We start from the raw sequence: 26,644 nt of genomic DNA on the forward strand, positions 1-26,644 counted from the left end.
GCACGAGGCCGGCAAAAAGCTGGTCCTTGACACCGCGCATCAAGTGACGCAACTTCTTGTCCTCCGTCATTCTTGAATCGGCCCGTCGGAAGAGGCGCGTCATGTCTTCGACGAACGTGGTCACAGTTTCGTTTGGCAGCTGGACGCGGGCCAGAATAGCTCGTTCAGCTCGTTCTTGGCGATCAGCACTGGCATACGTCTGCAGAAGTCTACGAGAGAATTCGGGCCACGTCGTCAGCTGTTCCTCTCGGTTTTGATACCACGTACGTGCCCCGTCTTCGAGATAGAAGTAGACACGACCCAGTTTCGCCGCGTCGTCCCACTGATTCAAGGCGGCTACGCGCTCGAAATCCGCCAACCAGTCCTCAACGTCTTCGTGCTCCAAGCCATGGAACGTCGCCGGTGCGCGTGGGCTTTCCAACGTGTAGCGGTTCGACGTCGTGCTTCCCGTTCCGGTCGCTGAGGTTTGCACCGAAGCGCTGGTCATGTTTGTCGACGTGGTGGAAGCAGTATCGTCGGCTTCCGGAGGCAATCCCCTGATTCGGCGGCTGGTCCGATGCACGGGAGTATTGACTGGCACTGGACTCGTATCGCGGCTTCCTGGGGGGGTCTGCAGCATCCGTGAGACTACCCAGCACCTCCACCAGTTGTCACGATGAGTCACAAGTACTGGGGGATTTATTAAACCACCAGGTAGCTAGCACTAGGACGATGCGTCAGTCGTGGCTGGCTCTCGAGCAAAGAAGAACGCGATCTTCTTTTTTCCTCTAGATTTTGAGCCGCTCTTGCTGTCAACCCACTACGTGCTGGCGGCAATATATAAGCTCGCGTGCGCATGACGTGTTGATACGTCTGCGTAGTGTGATCTTCCTTCTTTGAGAGTCTCCAAAACCGAAGAGGGCAAGCAAGAAATTCGGCTTGCAAGGTCTACATATGACGAGTGGCAAAGGTTTCTAGCTCACCTCTTCGCATCATGCTTCCGGCGGCTTGCAATGAACCAATAAAAAAATTCTAGTGGTGCAAAGCCTGTCATTGGGTACGCAACACCTTACAATGTGTAAGTTTTCTCATGTCACCTAGTGAATCACTGTTCAAAAAGTAAATGACAAACAAAACAAAAACCACGTAAGCACTTTTTTTTATATAAACTGTACTTTCCCCTGATGACACTCCACGATTTCGCACTCGTTCTCCATCGTCCTACGGCTGCACGGAAGCACCTTTTGTGCTACATGCATGCGAGCGCATGCCGGGGAGAAGCCGTACAGATGAGTATGAATACTTGTGTAGAGGGTAATCGGCATTCCTATTGGCCAAGATGCCTTGTAGTATTAGTAGTGCTGAAAAGAACTTATGAAATGGAGTATGGGTTGTATCTCAGAAAGTTCCAAAAGCTCAGTTTTGCCTGGTAACATCAATACGGGTCTCCAACTGAAATTTGAGGTTTAATGGCGTTCATATAGTATTTCGACCGGGGTTTGAAGGCACCGGAGGCAGTAGGAAGAAACACTTGAAGAGTGTTTATTTACATTATGTACATGGCGAGCTCTGGTACCTGACGAGCTCTTTCTTACATGGCGAGCTCTCGAATCTGGCGCTCCTCTACACCGGGCGCTCCTTCGAACGAGCCGGGTGGCTCATTATAAAGGGTGTGTTCTCAAATCCCTAGATCAGGGAACGCGTACAGACGGCACTGTCCAATCACGGATCACACATAACTGGCCAGGGTGACAAGCTTGCATGGCCCACGTGAACGTCCAATATTAAGGCGATGTCACTGCACTGCCATGTGTCATCAACGTGGTTCTTCCTCGTCATGTGTGTGCCGCTGTGCGAGGGGTCTCCAGGTCATGACAGCACACATCAAAAAGGCCGCCACAACCAAGCTTAAAGGGTCCGCCGCACACCTCGCTTAATTAGCTGGGCGATTTGCGGATGTCACCACTGTCTCTTCCAAGAAAGATGTTGCACTTGTCGTCTGAGGAACGGTTCCCGGCGCCGTGGCAGCACGATGCCTCACCCCCCGGATAAGAGGGACAATACCTGGAGGATACAGGTCACCAGCCGTTCGGCGACTTGTTTGAGGACCAAATGAACGCTGCTCCCTCGTCAGCTCAGGCGCCAGTCACAGCTATAGGCAGCGAATTTGAAAATAGGCGTTTTTGGGCACTTATGGAAATTTAAGCACAAACGTCCAAAATAGGCAATAATAAGCACTCTAAAAACACTATAAAGGCTCTTTTTGATGTGTTTTCATGCTTATATGTCAAAGTGGCACGATAACAACACAAGAAACAAAATAGGCAGTTGCCTTTAATCCGGTCTCTAATCATGACTTACATGACATGCATATCATGATTTCCACGTTAAGGCCTCTCACTTCTTCGCCAGTGGTGGAGGTGGTGGTGGTGGTGTTGCAGCAGGCGGGGTTAGCTTGGCCTTCATGGCCGGCAATTGTTCCGCCTGAGCATCTCCTGAATTTGAAAAATGTCACCACGTGTCAGACAGCCCAATGTCTCGCAGGAAGACCAACAAAATTCGTTGCACGTTTCTCCTAGTTGCCGCGGGTCCTTCAGGAAAGATGACGTCATCAACTGTCCAGTGCCTATGACAGCCTTTTCGCAAGATGCGGATCATCGCTGCTCTTTGCGCATCAAATTGTGGGCAAAGCCAAATGAAATGTTCAATATCCCCGATGTCACCACAGAAGGCACAGAACGGGGAAGCGTATCTCCCAGTCTTGAATGACCAGGCCGGGGTGTATGCGGAGCCGGTTCTTATGCGGTACAACAGCGTCGCTTCTTCACGAGAAAGTCCATGAATTACACATGCTTGGTGGGGAAACTTGTAGATCGCCTTGAAATGATTGCGTATCACATCTTTGTTGTTCTGGTAAGTCTTGGGAGTTCTTACTTTTGGAAACGATGTACGTGCTTCGCATGCAAGGGCATCAGCCTTTTCATTGCCCTCAATGCCAACGTGGGATGGGATCCACTGGAACTTTGTATTAAAACTCTTGCCATTTAGGTGTTTGATTAGTGCCAGAGATTGCCTGGTGAACTTTTCTTGAGGTAGGCCACGATGCAGTCTTTGTAGCGTCGATTTGGAGTCCGTCAGCACTACATCTCGTGCAGAAAAGGATCGCAATTTTCGCAAAGCCACCGTGATTGCAGCGGTTTCTACCATTGTGGACGAAACCACGTGATCCAGGCGGCCCGACCATGACACGCCAAGACACCTGCAGGGTATGCAGAAAGCCGCTGCGCAGCTATCCGTTTGTGTGCACACTGATCCGTCGGTGTACACTTGTAGGTGGTTTCGGTACATGGTGCTCAAGTGGTCCAGAACAAGAAATTTTGCTTCCGCGGCTGGAATGGTGCGCTTCGCTGGTAGATTGGGTATGCTGAAGTTACACGCAACATCCACAAAAGACCATGGCGGGTCCATAGGGAGCCGTTTAGGCAGTTTCAAGCCTAAATATCGAAATGTGTTTAGTGCCGCGTTGAAATGTGAGCCAGTTCTTGCTCTTAGCCGCCGGAGAAGCGCCGTGCCTGCGTAGGACTCGCCCAGTCTTGACAGCTGCGTCAATAAGGCCTGAGACACCAAAAGGCGGAGCGGAAGAGACTCGGCTTCATTGGTGACCTTCGTGTTTGAAGCCGCCTGAGGGACTCCCATCGCCAAACACTGCCTCTAGGCGTTCGAACTGGCTTGGTGATGGTGATATCAGGGGCAGCTGATAAAAAAATGCGGCTTGTTATAAGCGCATCATTCAATTTAAGCGTGGACATAGGATTGTTGCCCCAACGGACCCCTGCCTTGCGACGAAGAGCATTGATCCTTTTCACTGATGCAGTGACTATACCATCAACCGCACGTCGCCATAATAGCTTGTTGTCGATGGTAATGCCCAGGAAACGGACACTTGTTGCACAACGAATTGAGTGGCCTTGAATATTCAGCGACAGACGTGTTGACTTCCGTCGCGCTCCCGGGAAGAGCATGAAGGCCGATTTTTACGCTGATAAACATAGGCCAAGTGTCAACAAGTGACGCTCAATGATTGAAATAGCGCTCTGTGCTATCTGGGCCAAACGTTTGTGCTGGTACCCTGAGATCCAAATGCAGATGTCATCGGCGTCGATGGATATTTTAACTGCTTTCAGAGCTAAGTGCAGAGTGTTGGGAAGGCTGGCCATGGCAGCGTTAAGAAGCAAGGGAGATAGAACACTTCCTTGTGGGACGCCGAGGGAAACGCGTCTCTCTTCGCTCGTTACATTTCCAAGCTTCACACGGACACAGCGGTCACTGAGAAATTCATGTACGAACCGAAGAGCATTTCCCGACACACCCATGGCTTGGAGCCCGTTCACGATGCCTGCCTGAAGCACACAATCATGCCTTGGCAACGTTCATGAAGACGGCGAGTGTCGAGAGTCCGCTGACATGGTGGTGCTCGATGTGGCTTAATAGGTCCAAACACTGTCCTGGGCACTCAGTCGTGGGCGAAATCCGGTCATACACGATGAACATCGTCTTCCTTGTTCAAGGTACCAAGTTAATCTTGTACATATTAATCTTTACATCAACTTAGATACGCATGATGTTAGAGGTACCGGTCGATATGATGCGAGGCTCCCAGGATCCTTTCCGGACTTTAGGACTGGCACCACCCATGCTGTCTTCCAAACAAATGGGATCTCTCCCGTGCTCCAGACATGATTAAATATGTCCAAAAGGGCCCTTTTTTGCTCATATGGTAGATTTGTCAGCATTTGATTGCTGATCAAATCGGGACCCACGGCACAGCGTCTTCTTAATTTGCTAAGTGCCATATCCAGCTCTCGAAAGGTAAATGGCGTATCCATCGTGTGAAAAAACTGGGGTGACAGAGGAATCGCCGCTCCTGCTGATCTACCAGATGTGTACACGTCTGCGAAATCCTCTGCAAGGGTTTGAAAATCTATCCCTTGTTTCAAAGCGAGTGCTTCGAATGGCCTGTGTGTTCGGGTCTTCCCAGAAAGACCATTTATTACTGCCCATATCTTTGTCAAGGGCGTAAACGTTGATAAACTCTCACAGAAAGCGGCCCATTGATTTCGTCTTAATTTTTTTGTATGGCGACGAATCGCAGCGTTTATCCTGTTATATTCGGCTTTCGCAGATGAATTTCCTTTTGTTCTCATTATTTTCCGCTCCGCCCGTCTACGTGCTGCGCAGAGGTTCTTCAATTTCAAGTCAGGAGCAGGAAAATGGTCGGGCAGTTTCAGCAACGAAGTTGCTGCTCGCTTGCTTTGCAGCATATCTGCGAACAGCTCACCAGTCGATTTGTCCAACGCTTCTCTGTAGGTGTCCCAGCGTGTTACATTGCAGAATTGGCGAGCTCTCGAATCTGGCGCTCCTCTACACCGGGAGCTCCTTTGAACGAGCCGGGTGGCTCATTATAAGGGGTGTGTTCTCAAATCCCTAGATGAGGGAACGCGTACAGGCTTCCCTGTCCAATCACGGCTCACACATAACCGGCGAGGGTGACGAGCTTGCACGGCCCACGTGAACGTCCAGTATTAAGGCGATGTCACTGCACTGCCATGTGTCACCAACGTCGTTCTTCCTCGTCATGTGTGTGCCGCTGTGCGAGGGGTCTCCAGCTCATGACAGCATACATCAAAAAGACCGCCACAACCAAGCTTAAAGGGTCCGCCGCACACCTCGCTTAATTAGCAGGGCGATTTGCGGATATCACCACTGTCTCTTCCAAGAAAGATGTTGCACTTGTCGTCTGAGGAACGGTTCCCGGCGCCGTGGTGGCACGATGCCTCAACCTCCGGCTAAGACGGACAATACCTGGTGGACACAGGCCGCCAGTCGTTCGACGACTCGTTTGAGGACCAAAAGAACGCCGCTCCCTTGTTAGCACAGGCGCCAGTCGCAGCTATAGGCGCGAATTGTGAAAATAGGTATTTTTAGGCATTTATTCAATTTTAAGCACAAATGTCCAAAGTAGGCAATAATAGGCACTATAAAAACGCTATAAATGCTCTTCTTAACCTCTAATTCATGCTCATATGTCAAAGTGGGAAGATAACAACGCAAAATCAAAATAGGCAGTTGGCTATAATCCGGTGTCTAGTCATGAGTTACATGACATGCATGTCATGATTTTCACGTTAAGGCCTGTCACTTGTTGGCCATGCAGTCTTGCCATACCAGTTTTGCAATATGTCATATGAACGAAACCACCGTAAGACCATGACATCTAAATCATGACACTCATTACACATACGTCATGATTTTCACGTTATGAATAGTTCGTTATGCTCGTCATATACAGTAATGTTATGCCATACCAATTTTGGTATAAATCCCATCATCGAAACGGCCAGGAGAGCTAAAAGTCGTAGGGGGATAGATAGATAGATAGATAGATAGATAGATAGATAGATAGATAGATAGATAGATAGATAGATACGCTCAAAGTCGCTGTAGTTTGCTAAAAAATGCTTGGCATTTACAAATTACACCATCTCCCACTAAAGAGAATCATCTGCAGATGCGAAGCAATGGGCCCTAACGGTTACAGTGGCGGCGGCGTTGACGCTGGCGCTCATCAAGGCTTTACGCAGGAGAGAAACCTCGGGACGCACAAAGTATGCAGTGATGGACCGGTGTTTCCTACTGGAACATGCAAAACGCTCCTAAAGGACAATGAGAGACAGAAGACTCTGATTAGACATGGAGACACGCAGTCGGCCTTTAGTAAACGCGCACGTAGTTCAACAACGCACAGGAGAAATTTCCCACTGGCACTACTTTGGAGGTAAAGATGAAGTTATTGGCTGAGAGATCGAGCAGAGTCGCCATCTGGCGGCCACTAGCCAAAATGGCGAAGTGTTGATTGATTGATATGTGGGGTTTAACGTCCCAAAACCGCCATTTGATTATGAGAGCCGCCGTAGTGGAGGGCTCCGGAAATTTCGACCACCTGGTGTTCTTTAACGTGCTGTGACGTCCCCGCAAACACGGACTTAACCCCGCTCCTTTCGAGATGTGTGCGCTCGTTTTCAAACCCACGCATAAAGGGCATTCCGGAGTTAAGTACCAGAAGGATTATGTCTACTATTCTCACGGGCTCCCCCACGCAAAGTCGTGGACCGGGCGGCGCCTTGTCGTCTACAGATGGTGTGACGGAGTACAATAATCGGCGCGCACCCTTCAGATCTGTGGCATGGGGGAGCAGCAGAACACCTTTTGTTGGTTCGGGGAAAGCGACCTTTGCGGCAAGCGCCTGTGCCGGGTCCATTATGCTTTTCCGTCAGTCTCCGTGGCGCCAGGGCTCTTACTGCGTTCTGCGCGGATGGCCGCCCGCGACGGTGAACGACGAGGAAGCGGCGGCTACGGAGAATTTCGTGGAAGACACTGAGTTGCATAGAAACGTTGAAACGGTCTGGAAATCGGCTCGCCAAGTACCGAAAACATCGGGACCATTGTTCGCCCGTAATTAAAGTGTCTTCGGACGGCGCGCCCATCACTCTCCCTGAAGCTTGAGTTTATACATTTTACTTGCTCGGCTTTGCTCGGGAGAGGGTTTTCTACTGGTGTAGGCCGCGGGGGCGGCCGCCGAGGAGGTTACACTCGGACTGAGAAGAAAAGATATGTCGCGTGGAGTGGCGGACTGGTTTGGTGCCCCGGTAGGGCGGAGTCGGGTCCTACAAAAAGGGGACTACGAGACGAGCTGGAGAGCCCGGGATACGATGTGAAGAGTCGGAGAGAGACGCAGCGTTGAGATTGAGATGGTAGAAAGACGGAATGGAAAAGGAAGATAACGGTTCGAAGAGATAGCAATGAGAGTCGATGAGATTATGACTGAGGAAAAGACGGTACGATGAGGAATGAAAGTTAGAGATGAGAAACGAGGAAGCGAGTGATTGCGGGACGTTATGAAAGAAGATTAAGATGGAAATCGCCGAGAGAGACAACGAAGACGATGAAGAGGATGAAGACTGACAAGACGGACCATCCGTGAGACGAACTTTATGCACCCTATTTAGATTAGCTTTGCGGGTAGGGATGCGGCAAATTGGGACATTGCGCGGTTTTGGTAATTAATGACTTTATCATCTGCGTCGTCGCGTGTTTGCTTTATATATGCATAACCTTGTGTCGTTACAGTTACTTCCTTTATGTGCCTGCCCTGTGTCAAATGTCACGAGTGTTTAAATCATGTGTTATAATTTTGTGTAGTGGTTGATGCGCGGTTCTACGATGTTTGCAGTTAGTATTAAATTAAATGAACCAGTAAAGAGAAACAGGTCGTAGCATCTCTTACTTCCCGGCCCCAGCACGAATCCCTGTATGTGGAGAGTGATTGAGACACGTAGCCAAGAGGGAACCGGATGAAAAGGGTCGAGTGTTCTTCCCTCTCTTCGGCGATCGGTGGCGTAGCGGGGGACGTCTCAGTGCACCCAAATCTGAGCACACGGACCTACAACATTTCCGCCTCCATCGGAAATGCAGCCGCCGCAGCCGGGATTTGAACCCGCGACCTGCGGATCAGCAGCCGAGTACCTTAGCCACTAGACCACCGCGGTGGGGCAAAAAAAAAAAATGGCGAAGTGTGGATTTCTCCCTGCGTCGTCTGCTAGCCACGTCAAGAACGTTCGCAAAGACTGGTTTGTTCGGATATGTTAGCGCAAGCTTAACTGCTTGTACGTATGCCTGGAACGACATCTGAAAGCATTTGGTCTTGCTAGGCTGGTAATGCACTGCAATAAGACCAGCGATATGCAACTTTCAAGAGTGCTGGTATTGTCACCGTACCAGAATAATTTCAGTGCGGGTGCCACTTTCTGCTTCAAGCACATTGTAAAATGCACTTGGCATCGTCTCAAGCATAATGACTATGAAATGGTGAGTGAATGCAGCGTTAGAGCTACTTGGTTGTAAACAACATCGAGGCTCTAGGCCACGCACTTGCACCTTGTTGTTAGGTGTATAACTACGGTTTTTTTTATATTGTCCAGAGACTATGCGATAAGCTTTGGTTATGTTTATCTGGCCATGGCACTACAACGGAGGTAATTCTATCATGTAAAGCGTGACACTTCGGTACTTCAACTCTTAATACCCCTTTCAAACGCCAATTATTAAGAACTGTCTGTAAATGTGTCAAATCACTACAACGTTACCAGCGACTCAAGGCAGTCAATATTCTCTTGCAATAAAAATAATGAGATAATTGTTGAATTTATGTGTGTTATAGTAACTCGTTCTAATTAAGTTGCAATGAAATGTCTTTTTATCCTGAAGTCATTGATGTTTACTTTTGGCATAAACAGAATCTTATGTCAGGCTAGAAATATTGTGCAAATTCATTTTTTAGTTATGTCAATTGTGAGCGAGGAAAATTTCTGCTTTTCACATTGCTTGAAGAAAGTGTCATGTCAAACTACTCGTCTAACGAGGTAGTGCCTTCAGAAAAGTGATCATATGTATCAGTTCACTGCAAAATTAAGTGTAAAGAATACACGTTTATTATACAGGAAGTTCAATTTATGTAATGTACGACATATCTTGCTCTTTCTTAGCCTCGACTTAGTGCAAATAACAAAAACAAGTGGTGTACGTAATTTTGTACACAGCGTCTCAAAAGGTTTAAACGGAGTTGTCGAGTGCCATTTTTTACCTTGGGGCGAAATATACGCACCGAAATTTACACAAAATTACCCGTGTGCTTATATTTAAAGAACACAGACGTCCAAAGTTAATTCAGACGGCGTGCCTTACATTACTGTTGTACAATTTCGCGGAAAGTGTCATCTTTTTACACTTTATTGAGCGTTTGGGTGGCCTTGTAATTGACTGACGGAAGGTAGTGGTAATTTTTATATTAAAAATTAAAAAAGAAAACATATTTTTCCCATGAAATAAGCAGACAATTATTTTATCACTGTCGTATGCAAGTATACCTTCGGTGAGCTTTCCGTAGTTTTGGTGGTGCACGAACATGTGGCACGTGGTAAACTTCAATGTACGCAAAGCGCTGTCAGCCACGAAGATTTCTTGGCTGGGCTTATCGACTGTCCCACATTTCATGGGGGAACAGAATGAGTCAAACATGCACATGCGCATTCAATGCGAACAGGGGCACCGAACGCGTCGCATCGACATTAGGGTCTTCTACAATCTTTACTTCTCTTTCTTTCGTAATAGATGAGCAAGATGGTAATATGTAGTTCAGTCGTGCAAGAAGAGCTCAAATTAGGCGGAACATACGCGAAATGCCTACAAACAGAACAGCACAAGCTTGATTTAGTGCGAAAGCGCGCAGTCAGCCAGCCTGGGCGAGCTTGACTTGCCAGTAATAGTAACGTAGTATGGACTTCGTGCGTCGATCTGGCAGAAAGGAGCGTAAGCACTACCAGTACACTGCATTCAACGCATTTCATTCACCGAATATCGGTTCAAACCGCACGCAGCGAAGCGCCACTGCTTGTGTCTTTGTATACGCGCCGCCACCCGCCTATCGGCTCTTCCGCTGGGATGGTGCTGCCACCTATGGCCGTCAGACTCTGCCCAGGTCGCGCTGCGAAAAACGGCACCACCAGCGCCCCCATCGCCACGCCGACCATAAATGGGTAGTGCACAAAGGGCCGTCCCGCAAGCGAACGTGCATAGGCCCCCTTCTTTCGTTGGTCTTGAGGCGAGGTTTCCTGAAAACAAGAACCGGGCAAGCTTCTTCGTTCAACCAGATGTGGGTGCACGTTAAAGGAGCCCAGGTGGTCAAAATTTCCGGAGCCCTCCACTACGGCGTCTCTCATAATCATATGGTGGTTTTTTTTTTCAATTTGAGATTTATTTTTTCTGTACGTGCAACAGAAAAAAAACGAAGCAAAAGCAAAAGGCTACATAGCCTGACGGAGGCTTTTGCTCCGAAATACTGTCTGGCAAAATAAAATAAAATAAAAACTAAAAATAACATGTCATACACAACTTAGCCGCAATTAGAGACATCATTATATACAGATATAATCTGCAAATTCTGATCACACATGTAACCATCACAAATATAAAGAAAGAACAGGACAGTAAATAGTAACGAAATACCTAAAAAACATCGTAATATACAATAGGTGAGGTAAGGAAAGCATCTGGAGATACATACATTCCTAAGCACCTTGAACAAACAATAAGCAAAAAAAACAACAAAAGGACACAAATAGTGTACTCTAAGCAATTGGGACACAGAAAGTAATAAATAATCCAAATTTCTGTATTAAGTGTATTCTATACAATTATAAAGGAGAAATTCCTTGAACTTATTTTTGGAAGTTTTCTTATTTAGGTCAAGTACGTCACCCAGTTTGTTGAGGAGACTCGGTATTTGATAATCAATATGTTGTTGACCATAGGTTGTTCTAGTTTTCGGTGTTCTTATACTATGTGTACGGAGATAGTACTCAGCACATCGAGAAGAATCGTACATGGGGTATAGTTTATTATTTTGGATATACAATAATAACTTATAATAATATATTTGGTTTGCTTGTAATATGAGATATTTAGGGAATAACCGACGTGCGCTAAGACCTTGTGGCATACCGTAATATCCCTCGAATAGTCTTAGTACCTTCTTTTGTAGTGTAAGTAATGTTTTATAGTTTTGAGCCGTCGTTGTTCCCCAACATAAGACACAATAACTTAGCCTGGAATATATCAGTGTATAATATAACGCTTTCTTTAGCCAAAGTGGTAATAACGGACATAGTTTGTACATACATCCAACGCTTCTACTTAGATCTGCTGCCAATTTATTTATATGTTCATTCCAGGAAAGGTCTTCCTGGAACCACACACCCAAGAATTTCTGTACCTTGACTTGTTCTAAAGTTTGACCCTCAAAGGAGACACTTAGACTTATATTCCGTGGCTTATTAATGGGTGCAAACAATATATATTTAGTTTTACTCGCGTTTAGCCGCAACTTGTTTAGTTTAATCCAGGAAGACAACTTATTTAGATATGTGTTTACAGACTTTTCAAGTTGAGAGATCGATGAACCAGCAAAAAATATATTGGTGTCGTCAGCATACATGATTAACTTAGGAGAATCCGAAATGCTACACAAGTTATTTACATAAACTATAAACAACAGAGGACCAAGTATCGATCCTTGTGGGACACCTTTGTTGACCCTCGCACGGGGAGATGTCTCTTGATTAATAGCGACATACTGATAGCGGTCTGTTAAGTAATTTTGAATTAACCTATTGGCAACGCCACGGACACCGTAGTTATTAAGTTTTTCTAAAAGAACACTGTGGTCCACGGTGTCGAATGCTTTGCGGAAGTCAACAAAAAGACCAAGAGTATATAGCTTTTTCTCAAAATTGGTTAGTATCTCGTTTTTAATATTGAGTAATGCAAGCTCGGTGGATTTACATTTTTGAAAGCCAAATTGGGCATCACTTATTACATTGTACTTCGCAAAAAATTTTTGTAATCTAATATTAATAACGCTTTCAAAAACTTTTGACAGAATCGGAAGTACCGATATTTGTCGGTAGTTTCCAATCTCTTGGTCATTACCACCCTTGAAAACCGGACATACGCGAGCTATTTTTAATTCATCGGGAAATACGCCGGTAACAAGAGTTAAATTAATAATATGTGACAACGCAGGTGATATAACATCAGCGACGTATTTTATTGGTATAGCTTTAATATCATCGTAACCTGCTGCACACTTGTTTTTTATCTTTGTTATTAATTCTTCGGTTTCATGACATGAGATAGTGTGCAGAACTATAGAGTTAGATAAGCGACGGTCATTTACAGGCAGTTGTGTATCCTCGTCATACCCCGCATCATCGAAATCACAACTTTTTATGAAGTAGTTATTCATTGCCGTTGCCACCTCTCGGTTACCAAGGCCACTAGAGTTTTTCAAAACCCTAGGAATGTGGCTTTGTTTTATTTGACCAGAAAGATTTCTAACCTCGCTCCAAATTTTGCTCGGATTATCACTTATTCTACTAAATAAATTCTCATAGTACCTGAATTTAGCGCGCCTTATTTCACCATTTAGATGGTTTCTGTATTTTTTGAACTCACTGAGTAATTTGATATCTCGTGTCTTTATAAACGCATGGTACATGTTGTTCTTCTTTGTAATTTTTTTAAATAGCGCATTACTTATCCAAGGTTTTCTAATTTTCTGGCGTTTTGCGTTCTTCACAGACACCGGGAAAGCTTCATCATAACATTTTATGAGTTTATTAATGAATAGCTTGTATGCCAAGTTAGCATCCCTTTCTTGTAACACGTGGTTTTGGGACGTTAAACCCCACAAATCAATCAATCATTCTTCGTTCAACCAAACCTTGCTTCCTAAAAGTAGGTAGCCCATCTAAAGGAAGTGCGGGCAATATGCAAAAGATGCACTCTAAATAAATATCGAGTAAAAAGGGTGTCGTTTTGTCCCACAACAATAGTCGTCATCAGGCTTGCGTGCGCCTCCTTTCTTGAAAACTCGGTGCTGGCCACTTTCCTATCGAGAATGCAATGTAACCCTGATAATGAGCATGTCGATCATAACCGGAATGTACCGGACGTGGGGCGATAGCGCGAAGATGGAACGCATTATAGATGACGATTACTGTTGTGGGACAAAAAGACACCCTTTTTACTCGCTCTTTTTTTTAGAGTGTGTTTCATTTATTTAGGCTTGCTGCAACTGGCAATTCAAATCCAAGCGAGCATCGCATGACATCTAGTTTGAGGCAAGCAATCTAAGGTGCGTTCAGTAACGCCTTAATGCATTAAAATTGGGCATGCGCCTTATGACAGAGTGATGAAGTGCATACACGAAAAATCTATGCGATCAGAGGTACGAAGTTCGCCTTATCCGGCACGAATTACCCAGGCGATTTCTCGCTTCCTGTGCGTTGAACTGTTTTAGTACACCTACTCGAATGCCCTATTGAAGGTTTTCTTTCGTTTGTATATACTGCAGATGGGGATACATGCGTGTTCACTTTCTCAGTGTACAACGAAAGGCAAAGCCGATGCCACCGAGATAGCTCAGGTTATCGCGGAGATCAACGGCGAAAAAAAAAACTGATTGTGGTTGGGATCATTTTGCGAATGATCTGTATGACGCACGTGTTCGCATTTCTTGGTTAAATCCGGGACTTACCCCCGTATTCACAAACACTCCTCGACTCGACTTTCACCCATCACTTGACAGAGGTGTGCGCCACTGCTCGGCTGAAAATGACGCTGCGCTACTCAAGAATAGCAGCAAATTATCACTTATATGCAGTAACTTGCCCTGCCTAGAGATGGCGCTCCCATCGGCTTTCTCAAGTGAAGGTGGAGCGTTGAGTGAAGGGGCGTTCTAGAATAGGGGGGTTGAGCATTCAAAGACCTACGTGTGTAATGCTGTGTAGTGGCGACAACTTCAGTATATCGGTGGTCGTGGCGTGTTTGATGTTTATCGTGGCCGGACGTCACCTGCCTGTTGTTGCACGTCACGCTCCGCAGTCAGAAGGTCCGTTCAGCTTCGTAAACAAAGTTGTTATCATGACTCTCCGTCAAGGCTACTCAAAACAAGAGTGCAATGGCAGGAGACCTACAATATCACACTTACTCAAGCGAACGGCTGTGGAGAACGCGAGTAATTTGCTTACCCAACAGGTTCCCAACGGCCTGTATTTAGCGCTGTCGCCATTCTGCTTTGCGAAAGGTGCGGAATTCAGTAAAACTGAAGTCATTTACGTCCGTGGCAATTCACAACGCAACAGTAGCGCAGACTGGGGTCTTTTTTTTTTTCGTAGAACGCAGAGCTGTTGCGTCTTCTCTTGTTTTCGCCTTCGTTCAGGCGAGTGAACCAGCAAGCACTTCACGGCGGTTTGGTGATGTGTATGACTAGTGGGGAGAAATTCCTAGCTATTTTTCTGAGCGTTAAATGAGCAAATACATATAACATTGAGCTCAATTGTTGGTTCGTACGCTGTAGTTGCACCTGGTCGCGCAGCAAATTGTGAAAGGGAGTAGGGCTTTGTACTACCTAAAACTGTGTCGAGACGTGGCGCTGCGTGTCAACAAAACTCCAGAGTCTGACGTCTATAGCCCGATCTCGTCGCGAATACATGCAGGGTGGCCAGTAAACGGTTGTGCAGCGCGAGTAGTCAGTTTTAAATCAAGAAACTCGCTGGCAGACGCTGCCTGCGTCGGCGTTGCGAAGCAAGAGAAGGGGAGGGGACGCACATGTGCAATGGGGTCGTAAATGCCGCTGTGAGGGATGACATTAGGAGAGGGGGGAGTTAGCGTAGGCCAGCAGGCGCTTCCTGCGTCGGCGTTGCGAGGTGAGATTGTGAGAGAGCGTAGGAGAGGAGAGAGAGAGGGCGCACATGCGGAATGGGGGTCAGATGTAAACGTCGCTGGGAGGGATGACTAGAAGAAAGAGAGGGGGAGCGAGTGTTGGTTAGCATAGATGCTGCATCCACATAGATTCTATTAGTTGCAGCGGCGACGCTAAAAAGCAACCAAACGATCTATCATGTAAAACCCCTTCGCAGGCCGCCGAGCAAAAGATGTTCGGCAATTTCGAGCATGTTGTACTCTACTATGAGAGAGCAAAAGGCTGTCCTCGAGGTCACCACAAAGTACGACTGCGTTTGGAAAAGTGGTTCATGATTTCGAGTACTTTGTGCTCTACTATGGGAGAGCAAAAAGCCGTCCCGTGAGCATAGAGAATTAAAAAAAATGTTAAGAGTGGACACTCCCGTAAACCTCCGCGGCCAAATCGACCCTAGCACACCTGGTGGTTGGTGAGAGCAAGTGGCGTGCGCTTTCTGTTTCGGTTTCACTGGCGCAAATTTTGAATTACTTTGTGTAACCGACGTTTGGCTATGACGAAAGTTCATGATCTTAGACCACTTTTCATCGCCCAAATGGATAGTTTTTGTAGGTCGCTTTGATTTAGCGATTCCCTGTTTTGTTTTGTTCAGTGGTTTGTGCGAGTTGGTCGTGACGTAATTTTTATTTCGATTAAGTTATAGTAAAAAGAGATGCAGGTAATGATAATTCACTACGGTTTTATTCATCGCGCTTGTGTTTTTCTTTTTGAACAAGTGATCAATGTATATATCAGTCAAAGAGACAGAGTATCCGCAGTGTTTTATTCAAAGGCAAGGTAGAGTCTGAGAATATAAAAAGCACAATATGACAGAGGTATACAACAAATGCATCTCGCCTTTCAAATAAATTGTAACAAATATTGTAACAAATACAGAGAGAACACAGACAACGCACACATCGCTAGAGTTGGCAGAAGCCGAGAAGCTGGTGAAGTATGACACACCGGGCCAGTGTAAGTAAGGATCTATGGCAAAAACACAGCGCACAATGCTGATGAAGAAGGAAGAAGTGACATATACACAGCAATGAAGTCGCGAATCGCGCCTGGGGTCAACCGAAATAATGCATAGAAAAAAAGAGCGCACAGAAACCACACGACACAATATAGCAGAAAGGCAAAGGTGCAGTGTGCTGGCTGTGCTTAAGAACAGCTAGCCCAAAATTAAAAAAAGCAGACTTGATGCTTGCTTGTCCTCAGAAAGGTAGGGCTTTGCAGCTTGCTGACTACGTGAAAGACAAACTTTATGCTACAACACTGGCAGGTCTTGTGGCTCTTCTTATGCGTCGCCTTCATCAAAAACTTAAGATCCCAAGTTATTTGCGTCTGGGTGTTGTTGTGACGCTTGCGAGCTAAAATAGATTGTAGTCATCACTTATCCAGAATTGTGGACCTTAATTGGTGCTACGAGAGCGGTATTACAGGGCTAATAAATAGCAGAAAGAAACCACTTTGGCTCATTATTTTTCACAAAGGCTCTACATCGTACGTTATCACTCACAAGCTATATAAAAATAAAATGGCAGTGCCCGCAGTCCCATCAAACGCTACAAGTTTGGGTATTCTTTTGAAAAGTTTGATGGGCGAGATGAGGAGGTTGATGAGAAGCTAAAATACGAAAAGCGTGATAACGTGAACCTTGCCCACTTCATACTGTGTTCCTTACCCGCTCGAAGACATTTCAACAAGCGGTTTTGTTATCGATCTATTACTTGAGCTGGAGAGATAAAGCATACACAGTGACCAAGCGACCCACAGTAAAGTGTACAGTTTGCCCGCATTCGCTACAAAAATACAGACAGGATACCTGTCACAGAACGAGCGCTAAAAATGGGCGCGCCGCCAAATTGTCGCGACGAAACGCCCGAGTGGCGCCGCGAGGTCAAAAGAAAAAGAAAACAAACATCTAAAGGCTCCCCGGGGCGCGCGCTCTCCCCGCAGAAGCGTGGCTTCGCCGACGAACCTCCTCACCCCACAACGGCGGCCTAGCAAGCGCTGGAAAGCTCCAGAAGGAAATAGGCGTGGTCATACCGAGCTGAGTCATCTGCCGCGGAGGGCGTTCCAACCGTCTCGCCCTCTTCCCAGCCTTCGCTGCGTATCGCGCCGACGAAATGAAGAGAACCGTCTGGAATGTCGCGTGCAAGGTATTTAACCGAGCAGCCGAGATGAGAGATCAGGAGAAGACGGAATTTAGCGCCAGAGTGCGTAGGGATCCCGCCGTGTAGTCGGCGAAGGTTCCGTCCGTAGGGACGAAGCAGGAGATGAAGAGGATTTCCACCTGAGGGGTGAAGGCTCGGGCTACAGGCAAGAATGTGTGTTTACCGCTATCGAGCGAAGACGTGTAGCGACAGCTGCGTGTGTGAAGCCGACGTGTTCGGGCGAAGAAGCTTGAAGCTTGGAGAGTGGCCTATTGAAGACGGGAGGTTTCCTGGAAGAGAAACTCCGGCGAGGTTTCCTGGAAGAGAAACTTCGAGAGCTGCGGAATGACAACAACGCTGGACTTTGAGTGAGTGATTCTCGGAAGAGTATCATCTAGACTTTGGTTCCAAGAACTTTGGACTGGATAGGTTTTCTATCTCTTTAGTCTTTAAGTGTCTTGGTTGTTCAATGCATGCGACTGCATTGTAGTGCGTATTGTTGTCTGTGTCCGTTGTTTCAAGTGTGGCTGATTGTACTGTGTAGTACGCTGTCTGATTGGTTTGATTGGTGACATATTGTATGCAACTATTGTGGAGTGTGCATTTTTGTGTCTTGTTTTCGATCTGCCATTATTGAGAATATAATTCTGTTTGTTTATCAACTCTCGGCTCTGACTTGTTCTTTGGGCCACAGCCGGCGTCTGCTGGCACGCCAATAAGGACCACATCTAAATTGTCCACGCTTTCGTGGTGCGGTTCGGGGGGCTGATGCTTCGGCCCTTGGAATTAGCCCGGCGATCGCCTCCCTAATAAACGGGACATGTGTGACAATCTGGCGTCCGCAACACAGGACCTTTTGGTGCACAGTGTGTCCAAAGTAGTGAGAAAGAGCCTCGAGTTGGGATAGTGCTATCGGATTGATTTTGTGTGTTGTTCGGTGTTCTCGTGACCCAGTGCAGGGAAGTGTTCCGATATACTGATTTAGGCAGATATTTTTTTGCACGTGGCAAGGTTTTAGTTGCGAGACACAATGGATCTCGAAAAGTTAGTAGCTCTTGGCGAGAAGATGGGTCTTTCTGGCGCCGAACTACGGAAGTGGGTCAACCACAAGGAAAAAGAAGAAAAAGAGAGGGCCAAAGAAGAAAAGGCAGCTCAGCTGAAAAAAGAAAGGCTGGCGGTCGAAAGAGCCAAAGCGGAAAAAGAAGCTGAGTTGGAACGAGAGAGGTTGGCAGCTGAGAGAGCCAAGGAAGAAAAAACAGCTGAGTTGGAACGAGAGAGGTTGGCAGCTGAGAGGGCGAAGGAAGAAAGAGAGCAACAATTGAAGTTGGAGTTGGAGAGAGAAAAGCTGGCAGCTGAAAGGGCGAAAGAAGAAAGAGAGGCAAAGGAGCGACAGCTGAAAGAAGAAAGAGAGCAGCAGTTGAAGTTGGAGCTGGAGAGGGAAAAGCTGGCCGCTGAGAGGGCGAGAGAAGAAAGAGAGGCAAAGGAGCGACAGCTGAAAGAAGAAAGAGAGGAAAGGGAACGGCAGCGGCAGCACGAGATGGAACTCGAGCGGCTCCGGTTGCAACAGCGAAGAAACTCCCGTCCAACCTAGAGTTGAAAGCAGCGAACGGGAAGATCATGGCTTCCGCTTGAACCCAAGCAAGCTGCTCGTGGCGTTTGATGAAAGGAAGGACGACCTTGACGCATACCTTCACCGATTCGAGACGATTGCGAAGAGCCAGAATTGGCTGGAACATCAATGGGCAACTGCTTTAAGTACTTGCTTGAGTGGTGAAGCGCTCAGTGTGTACGGTAGGCTGACGCCGACCGATGCAGCCAACTATGCAAAGGTGAAAGCTGCTTTGCTGAAGTGATTTAGATTTACTGTAGAAGGATTCCGGGACAGATTTAGGACAGGAAAGCCAGCTGATGGTGAGACGGCTACGCAGTATGCCGCCCGACTTTGTCATTATTTCGACAGATGGATTGAACTTTCAGGGACAGCGCAGGAGTACGATGAACTTAGAGAGCTCCTAATTAGAGAACAATTTCTTACTAGTTGCCACCCAAGCCTGTCGCTGTATTTGAAAAAGAGGAAGGCTGAGTCACTTGAAGGAATGCTTGAATTGGCTGATCAATTTTTGGAAGCGCAAGGTGGAACTAATTTGGCCAAGGTCAAGACGGATTGTCCCGAGGATTCGAAGAAATTGGCTCCCGACGAAAAGAAGCGTGCACCAGAGAGCATTCCGCGATGTTTTCTGTGCAACCGAGTGGGTCATCGCGCGAAAAACTGTCGAATGATCTTTACGAGCCCTACGGCAGTAAAATGTTTTAAGTGTGGTCAGACTGGGCACAAAGCAGACGCATGTCGAAACGGAGCGAGTCAAACTCACCAGGTGTCCTGTGTGCTAGCAGCACCGAAATCCGATGATAAGGCCGTGACAGATGGATTCGTAGAGTTGAAAAGTGGGGAGAAAATTCCTATTGTGGGTGCTGTAATGTCAAAACAGCCAACCGGTGTTACGAAGGGAATGCCAACGCGGCCTGGAAAGGTTGCAGGCAAGAAGATTACGGTTCTAAGAGACACCGGTAGCTCCACTGTTATCGTGCGGAGAAATCTGGTACGGGGAAGTGAGTTAACAGGCAAAACAAAGCCGGTTTGCCTAATTGACCGTACGGTCCGGATGCTTCCCGAAGCAGAAATTGAGGTGGAAACCCCGTACTTCAGTGGGAAGGTTACCGCTCTATATATGACGACCCCCCTTTAAGACCTTGTCATCGGAAACATCGCCGGGGCGCGAGGACCGAATGATCCGGAATGTTTGGGAGAAGACCCTAAGATGAAGCCCTCGCCAACCCAGCGACCGCGAGATACAGTGGAGGAGCATCCCGTGACGGATCTCACTAGAGCCCAAGGTGAAGCCGCGGCGCAAGAGACAGCGAATGAGAAGACGATCGTGTTGAATGAGTTCACGCGCTGGGCAGCTGGACGTACGTCGGCACGACCCCAACCGACCGACCGTGTAAAGGAGATGGAGTTGGCCAGCCGGGCAAAATGTAGAGACATGATCAAGCTGGTAAATAAACAGACAGGACCCTTCGAATGTTATGACCCGTTAACGGTGTCAGAAGTGACAACGATGGCTGAGACGCTGCCTCAGATACCGTCGTTGGAAGGGGCTCGCCGGAACAAAACGAGCAAAAACAATAAGAAGAGATCGAGAGAACGCCGCAAGAAAGTACTCAAAGAGTACTCGAAGTACTCAGGATAGGTGTTGAGGTCAAATTGGAATGTGTTTGTCTGTGTTGAGCCTCAATGTGTTGTGTTTTGTTATCCTGTGTGACACTTGTATGTCGAATGAGTCAAAATGTTTGTTACGGTGAGGTGATGTATAGTATTGTATAATTGTTGTAATGAGAGAACTTTGTACATTTGTATTGTTTGGAATGAGTGATGAAGTGTTGTAGTCGTGTACCTGTGGCTATATTTCATGTGTTGTGGAATTGAACTATAATGTAAGATTGTATTGAGCGATCTATTGCGAATGTGAAGTGTCATGAGCGACGGTTTGTGTTACAGTGTTTCAGAGTGTGTGGTGACTGTTCGCGCTCGTTTGTGTGGTTTTGAATATTATGAGATAATATTCTTAAAGTGGGGGGCAGTGTCACAGAACGAGCGCTAAAAATGGGCGCGCCGCCGAATTGTCGCGACGAAACGCCGGAGTGGCGCCGCGAGGTCAAAAGAAAAAGAAAACAAACATCTAAAGGCTCCCCGGGGCGCGCGCTCTCCCCGCAGAAGCGTGGCTTCGCCGACGAACCTCCTCACCCCACAACGGCGGCCTAGCAAGCGCTGGAAAGTTCCAGAAGTTAATAGGCGTGGTCATACCGAGCTGAGTCATCTGCCGCGGAGGGCGTTCGAACCGTCTCGCCCTCTTCCCAGCCTTCGCTGCGTATCGCGCCGACGAAATGACGAGAACAGTCTGGAATGTCGCGCGCAAGGTATTTAACCGAGCAGCCGAGATGAGAGATCAGGAGAAGACGGAATTTAGCGCCAGAGTGCGTAGCGATCCCGCCGTGTAGTCGGCGAAGGTTTTGTCCATAGGGACGAAGCAGGAGATGAAGAGGATTTCCACCTGAGGGGTGAAGGCTCGAGCTACAGGCAAGAGTGTGTGTTTACCGCTATCGAGCGAAGACGCGTGGTGACAGCTGCGTGTGTGAAGCCGACGTGTTCGGGCGAAGAAGTTTGAAGCTTGGAGAGTGGCCTATTGAAGACGGGAGGTTTCCTGGAAGAGAAACTCCGGCGAGGTTTCCTGGAAGAGAAACTTCGAGAGCTGCAGAACGGCAACAACGCTGGACTTTGAGTGAGTGATTCTCGGAAGAGTATCATCTAGACTTTGGTTCCAAGAACTTTGGACTGGATAGGTTTTCTATCTCTTTAGTCTTTAAGTGTCTTGGTTGTTCAAAGCATGCGACTGCATTGTAGTGCGTATTGTTGTCTGTGTCGGTAGTTTCAAGTGTGGCTGATTGTACTGTGTAGTACGCTGTCTGATTGGTTTGATTGGTGGCATATTGTATGCAACTATTGTGGAGTGTGCATTTTTGTGTCTTGTTTTCCATCTGCCATTATTGAGAATATAATTCTGTTTGTTTATCAACTCTCGGCTCTGACTTGTTCTTTGGGCCACAGCCGGCGTCTGCTGGCGCGCCAATAAGGACCACATCTAAATTGTCCACGCTTTCGTGGTGCGGTTCGGGGGGCCGATACTTCGGCCCTTGGAATTAGCCCGGCGATCGCCTCCCTAATAAACGGGACATGTGTGACAATACCCAACATTCTTTTTAAGGTTATGCAAATCACTTCGAGCGAATACACAGTGTCCCTACTCCTCATAGCGGGTAACCAAAACAAGTATGCAACGAAGGAGTGGTTAGTCCAGTTGAACTGAATATAAGCATATAAGACCATAATGAAGTCTGCTGTAACGAAGTAAGAACATAACGAAGCTATTGCAGGATTCGGCTCAACTCGAATACTTTAGTGTAAACCCGCCGCTAATTACTAACCTTTGAACTTGTCAAGCTGTATGCCTGAGATTGAAGACTGGAACCTAACCCTATCTAAGTTTCGGTTCACAAAACGCACATGCCAACATAAACGAACCCGGCAAAACATTTTCAGAAACTTCACGCGACACCCAGCAGAGCAGAAATGAAAATCGCCAACACTTGACAGATGGTGATACAAAACATTGCACACTTTCAGGTGATGTGCAGTGGCCTCAATTATGGCAAGAAAGTGAGATTCAAGTTGTTGTACGTATGCAAAAGCTGCTTCTGATGGCACAGTGAGATTCCCAAAAAGTTTGCTGGGGACGTGGTATGCTTTGAGCATTGTGAAATACTGGTGGGTACCCTTAAGCGTCTCACTGTCGTCTTTCAGTAACTGTGGGCAACTGCAACCGTCACATGCATTCCGAAGGAAGTGTTTGATGAGAAAACCAGCTACATAATATGCAGCGGAGTCATCGATAATATGGGAGTGAATGTTGGTCGCAAGTTAAGAGAGATCGTCTAGAGCGGGAAAGTCGTCAGGCTGTGGCTGTGCACACTCCTCATTATCCACAAGAGACGCACTGGTGAGGGAGAATGGCGAGAGCTGCTCCTGGAGGAGGTCACATTCATTATCCTCGACATTTCCGTATTCTGACAGCTTGAAGAGTTTTCTTATGCAGATGTGCTTCAGGCCACAAATAAATTGTGCTACATTGGGGTTGGTGTTGCAACCCTGTTTTTGCCTAATGTGGCCAAATATGTTCTCCAGAGGATCCTGTTGAAGCCTGCGTGTTAACAGGTATTCAAAATTGTAATTTTTGGAGAGGTCGTCAAATAGTTGACAAATTGCCTGAATTGTAATTTGCCAACCTACGATGGTTTGTGGTTGACGTCTGCCAACAAACTGCCATGATGCAATCCAGGGAAGCTGGCCTCGGAAAAAGTCATTCAGCTCTGAATCATTTTTCATGATTGCATGCCGCTTTTGCGAAGTTTTTTTTTTTTACTCGAGCTGTTCAATGCATCTAAAATCCTGTCCATACGATCACAAAATTGAGCTGTAGTGATGGCCGAGGCAGGCAGCACCTTCGCATACACCATTGCCGTGATAGCAATCGAAACTGATGCACTGAAAACCTGAGTTGCTCTGCTGACCTTCATATTAGAAAAAGGTTTCTGATGAACGTGCCGTTCAGTCAACTTTGGAGCCAATCGCAACCGCAACTCATGTGAGGATTGGTAAAGGCTTACAATGTGCGACCAGTTAACGATGTCATCCCCAATGTATAACTTGTGTGCTTGGACATTATTGCGCGTTGTTTTAATTAAATGCAGAACATCAAAAATGTAATACACCCGCTCACCATTAACTTCAAAAAAATGCTTTGCTACAGTCACTCTTACTTGGTTAGCGAGACTTACATTTGAACTGCCCTGGTCACAAATGACTGCTTTCACTGCAATATTAATGCTCCTAAGCTCCAAAATGAGTGACACCAGCAAGTTATGCATAACAGATGATGGTGTTGATGTGTGCCCTATAGTAAAAGCAACCGGTTGAACCCACTTTCTCGAAACACCAACAAGAAGAAAAACCAGTGCTCAATTCGCAATGGTTGAAGTGCGATGAGTGCCATCATCTGTAAAACCCTGGACGTTTCTTGCAGCATCATAGTAATTCTTTTTGAGTGCTATTTCGTCGAAAACTAAAGCGCACACTCGGTCCCGTTCATTCCAAGCTTGAGTATTTCTTGCAATGGAAGAAAGGATTCCTGGAATTATGCCTGGAGTCATCTTTACATTAGCTAGCCACCTCCTTAACGAACGCCGGGAGGGCAAAGAAAAATATGGAGCCAGAAATCGGTATGCTCGCGGACCTCAGAAGTTTAAGTGAAGAGCGAATTTCTTGAACCACACGGGAAACCGCTTGCCCTTGCGTTTGGGCCTCAAGCGAACATGTGCAGAAAGAAGTTTAAAAACCTTCTCGATGACGTGCGGTCGGATAACTCCAAGGGCCTTTGAAGTCGATGACGGTGCTTGGTGAGGCTGTCTCCGCAGTCTTTTGATAGTTTTCCGCTATGCTGCTACTTTGGCTTGCAGATGTTTAATGGTTTGCTTGTACTTCATTGATGGAGACATTGTCGCTGGCACACAGGAACGCACTGCAATAAACGAAAAAATGGATGTAAAAGCGAAGAACAACTAATCCCATACGAGCACTTTCCTCGCTCTTTCAGACCCAAGGTGCACAACTTTCTGTGGTGCAAAGTTTTCGATTACACTACCTAAAAACAAACCATTCACAGTGTTGACAATGCACAAAAAAATGAAAATCACTGAGAGCCCATCCTTACATTTTGTAAGTGCACACGTAGTGTCCTTTTGAAGATAGTTTCCTCAGAATGTCCTAAACATAAAATAGCACATTAAAAACAGCTGCAATAAAAGCATAGTCACCATTTTCTCTAGGGCACTCAGGCGTGGAGCTGTTGGCGGAGACGTCTTCTGAAGCTTGTTCAGTGCCTCGGACAGTGCTGTCGAAACAATCTTGCAAGCGGCCTGCGGAAGTCTCTATATCAATCCACTCTGGTGTTGAAGTGAACATACAACTTACCGGTCACACAAGTTCCTTTTGTGACAGCTGAACGACTGGTTAAGGTTTTCTCCGGCAAGACGAAGTCAGCAGAAATTCTTTCACCAGCTACAAGGGAGCTGCCACCTGCCGAGGTTTGGTCAACAGTCAATTTGGGTTAAAAAAAAAGGAATCGCGACACTGAACGCACCCTGCTCATCGGGGCACCCTAATGTGTAGGAGCCGCTTTTTGAAGCCTCTACCGCAGGTCCTGAAGAAATGAAATTACGACAATGTGTCAGTAAGAGGCCTAAAATAACACAAACTGAAGCTCATCCGCACCTTGCAGTGCAGCTTCTGCAGCCATGTCACAGTCACTACTTGAAGCGACGCTCAGAGAACCTGCATATATGTGCAGTTGGTACAAGTTACAAAGCTTGTAGCATGGGGAAACTTAAACAGCTCTTTCAAACGCATAAATTGGTCAAATGTGGAAGAAAAGAGAAGGCACCAACTAGGAAACGAGTAATTTGTGATTTTTGGAATTATCAACAGTGCCAGCTTTCACTGATGAAAGGTATACGTACATTTGCACTCAGGCTTGAAGATAACATGAAATAGCCCTTTAAAGTTTTTCAAAACAAGTTGCGCAGGTCAAGAGCATCAAAAAACAACAGAAATGTAAAGCTGCTGTTAGAAAGGTAATAGCCCACAATTCACAAAATGTAAGACTTTCCAAGTGTTATTTCTATAGTGAGGTTTCTCCATCGGCTACAAAGATCTTCGCGGTTAACTGTCGCCACTGATTCAATACAAGTGGCTGCTGTTGCACATATTTGAGTTTTAGTCAATCACTTACATGGTAAAGCTGGTTGCACACTCGGTACAGCCATTCTTGTAAGCCTTGTGTGCCCAGGGTCCATGAAACTTTGAGCAGTAAAATGGTCGCTACAAACCCTGTACGTTGCGTACAATAGGCTGGCCGGCTTACTAAAGAGATCATCGCATCCAGCATACTGCATCCATGCTTTCATCCTGCATTGGCAATGAACTATTAGCTGAAAGGGGAAGTGCTTGAATAGTGATTTTTTATTGTTACCCTCACTGAGCAAGTACGAACAGTAAGCCTAAAGACATGCAAACCATACAAAAGCTTTAACACACCTGCTGTCCCGTGGTATGCGGAAGAAACTCGTCCCAGGCTTCTTGTGGGTTCTGCCATTGTTGAAGCACCACGATACACAGCAGTGGCTGCCGTAGCTTGGACCGTCGGACGGCATGGCATCAGCGCGGTCTGAAAATGTTAGTAAGTGGATGCATCGCTGTCAAATTTCGAAAAAGATATGTGCACGTCATAAGTGTACCAGCAAAGCCCTTTGAATGATTAGCTAATCGATGCACAATACAAAACCAGTGATACAACTCTGACCCATAAAACTCTGACTTACAAAGATAGACGTCAAGACCACGTACAAAGATCTTCAGAAG

At 46.6% G+C, this 26,644-nt stretch overlaps 1 long non-coding RNA gene across 1 annotated transcript; it reads right to left on the bottom strand.

The window, feature by feature from the left end:
• Positions 1 to 21,958: 21,958 nt before the first annotated feature.
• Positions 21,959 to 26,434, bottom strand: LOC142776197 (uncharacterized). The gene is made up of 3 exons (XR_012887369.1): positions 25,368 to 26,434; positions 25,042 to 25,303; positions 21,959 to 24,746 (listed from the first exon to the last, which is right to left on the bottom strand). It is a non-coding gene; the product is annotated as an uncharacterized LOC142776197 (long non-coding RNA).
• Between the last annotated feature and the right edge of the window lie 210 nt (positions 26,435 to 26,644).

The sequence above is a fragment of the Rhipicephalus microplus genome, chromosome X (assembly GCF_043290135.1).
Source record: "Rhipicephalus microplus isolate Deutch F79 chromosome X, USDA_Rmic, whole genome shotgun sequence".
Classification (NCBI taxonomy): Eukaryota; Metazoa; Arthropoda; class Arachnida; order Ixodida; family Ixodidae; genus Rhipicephalus; species Rhipicephalus microplus.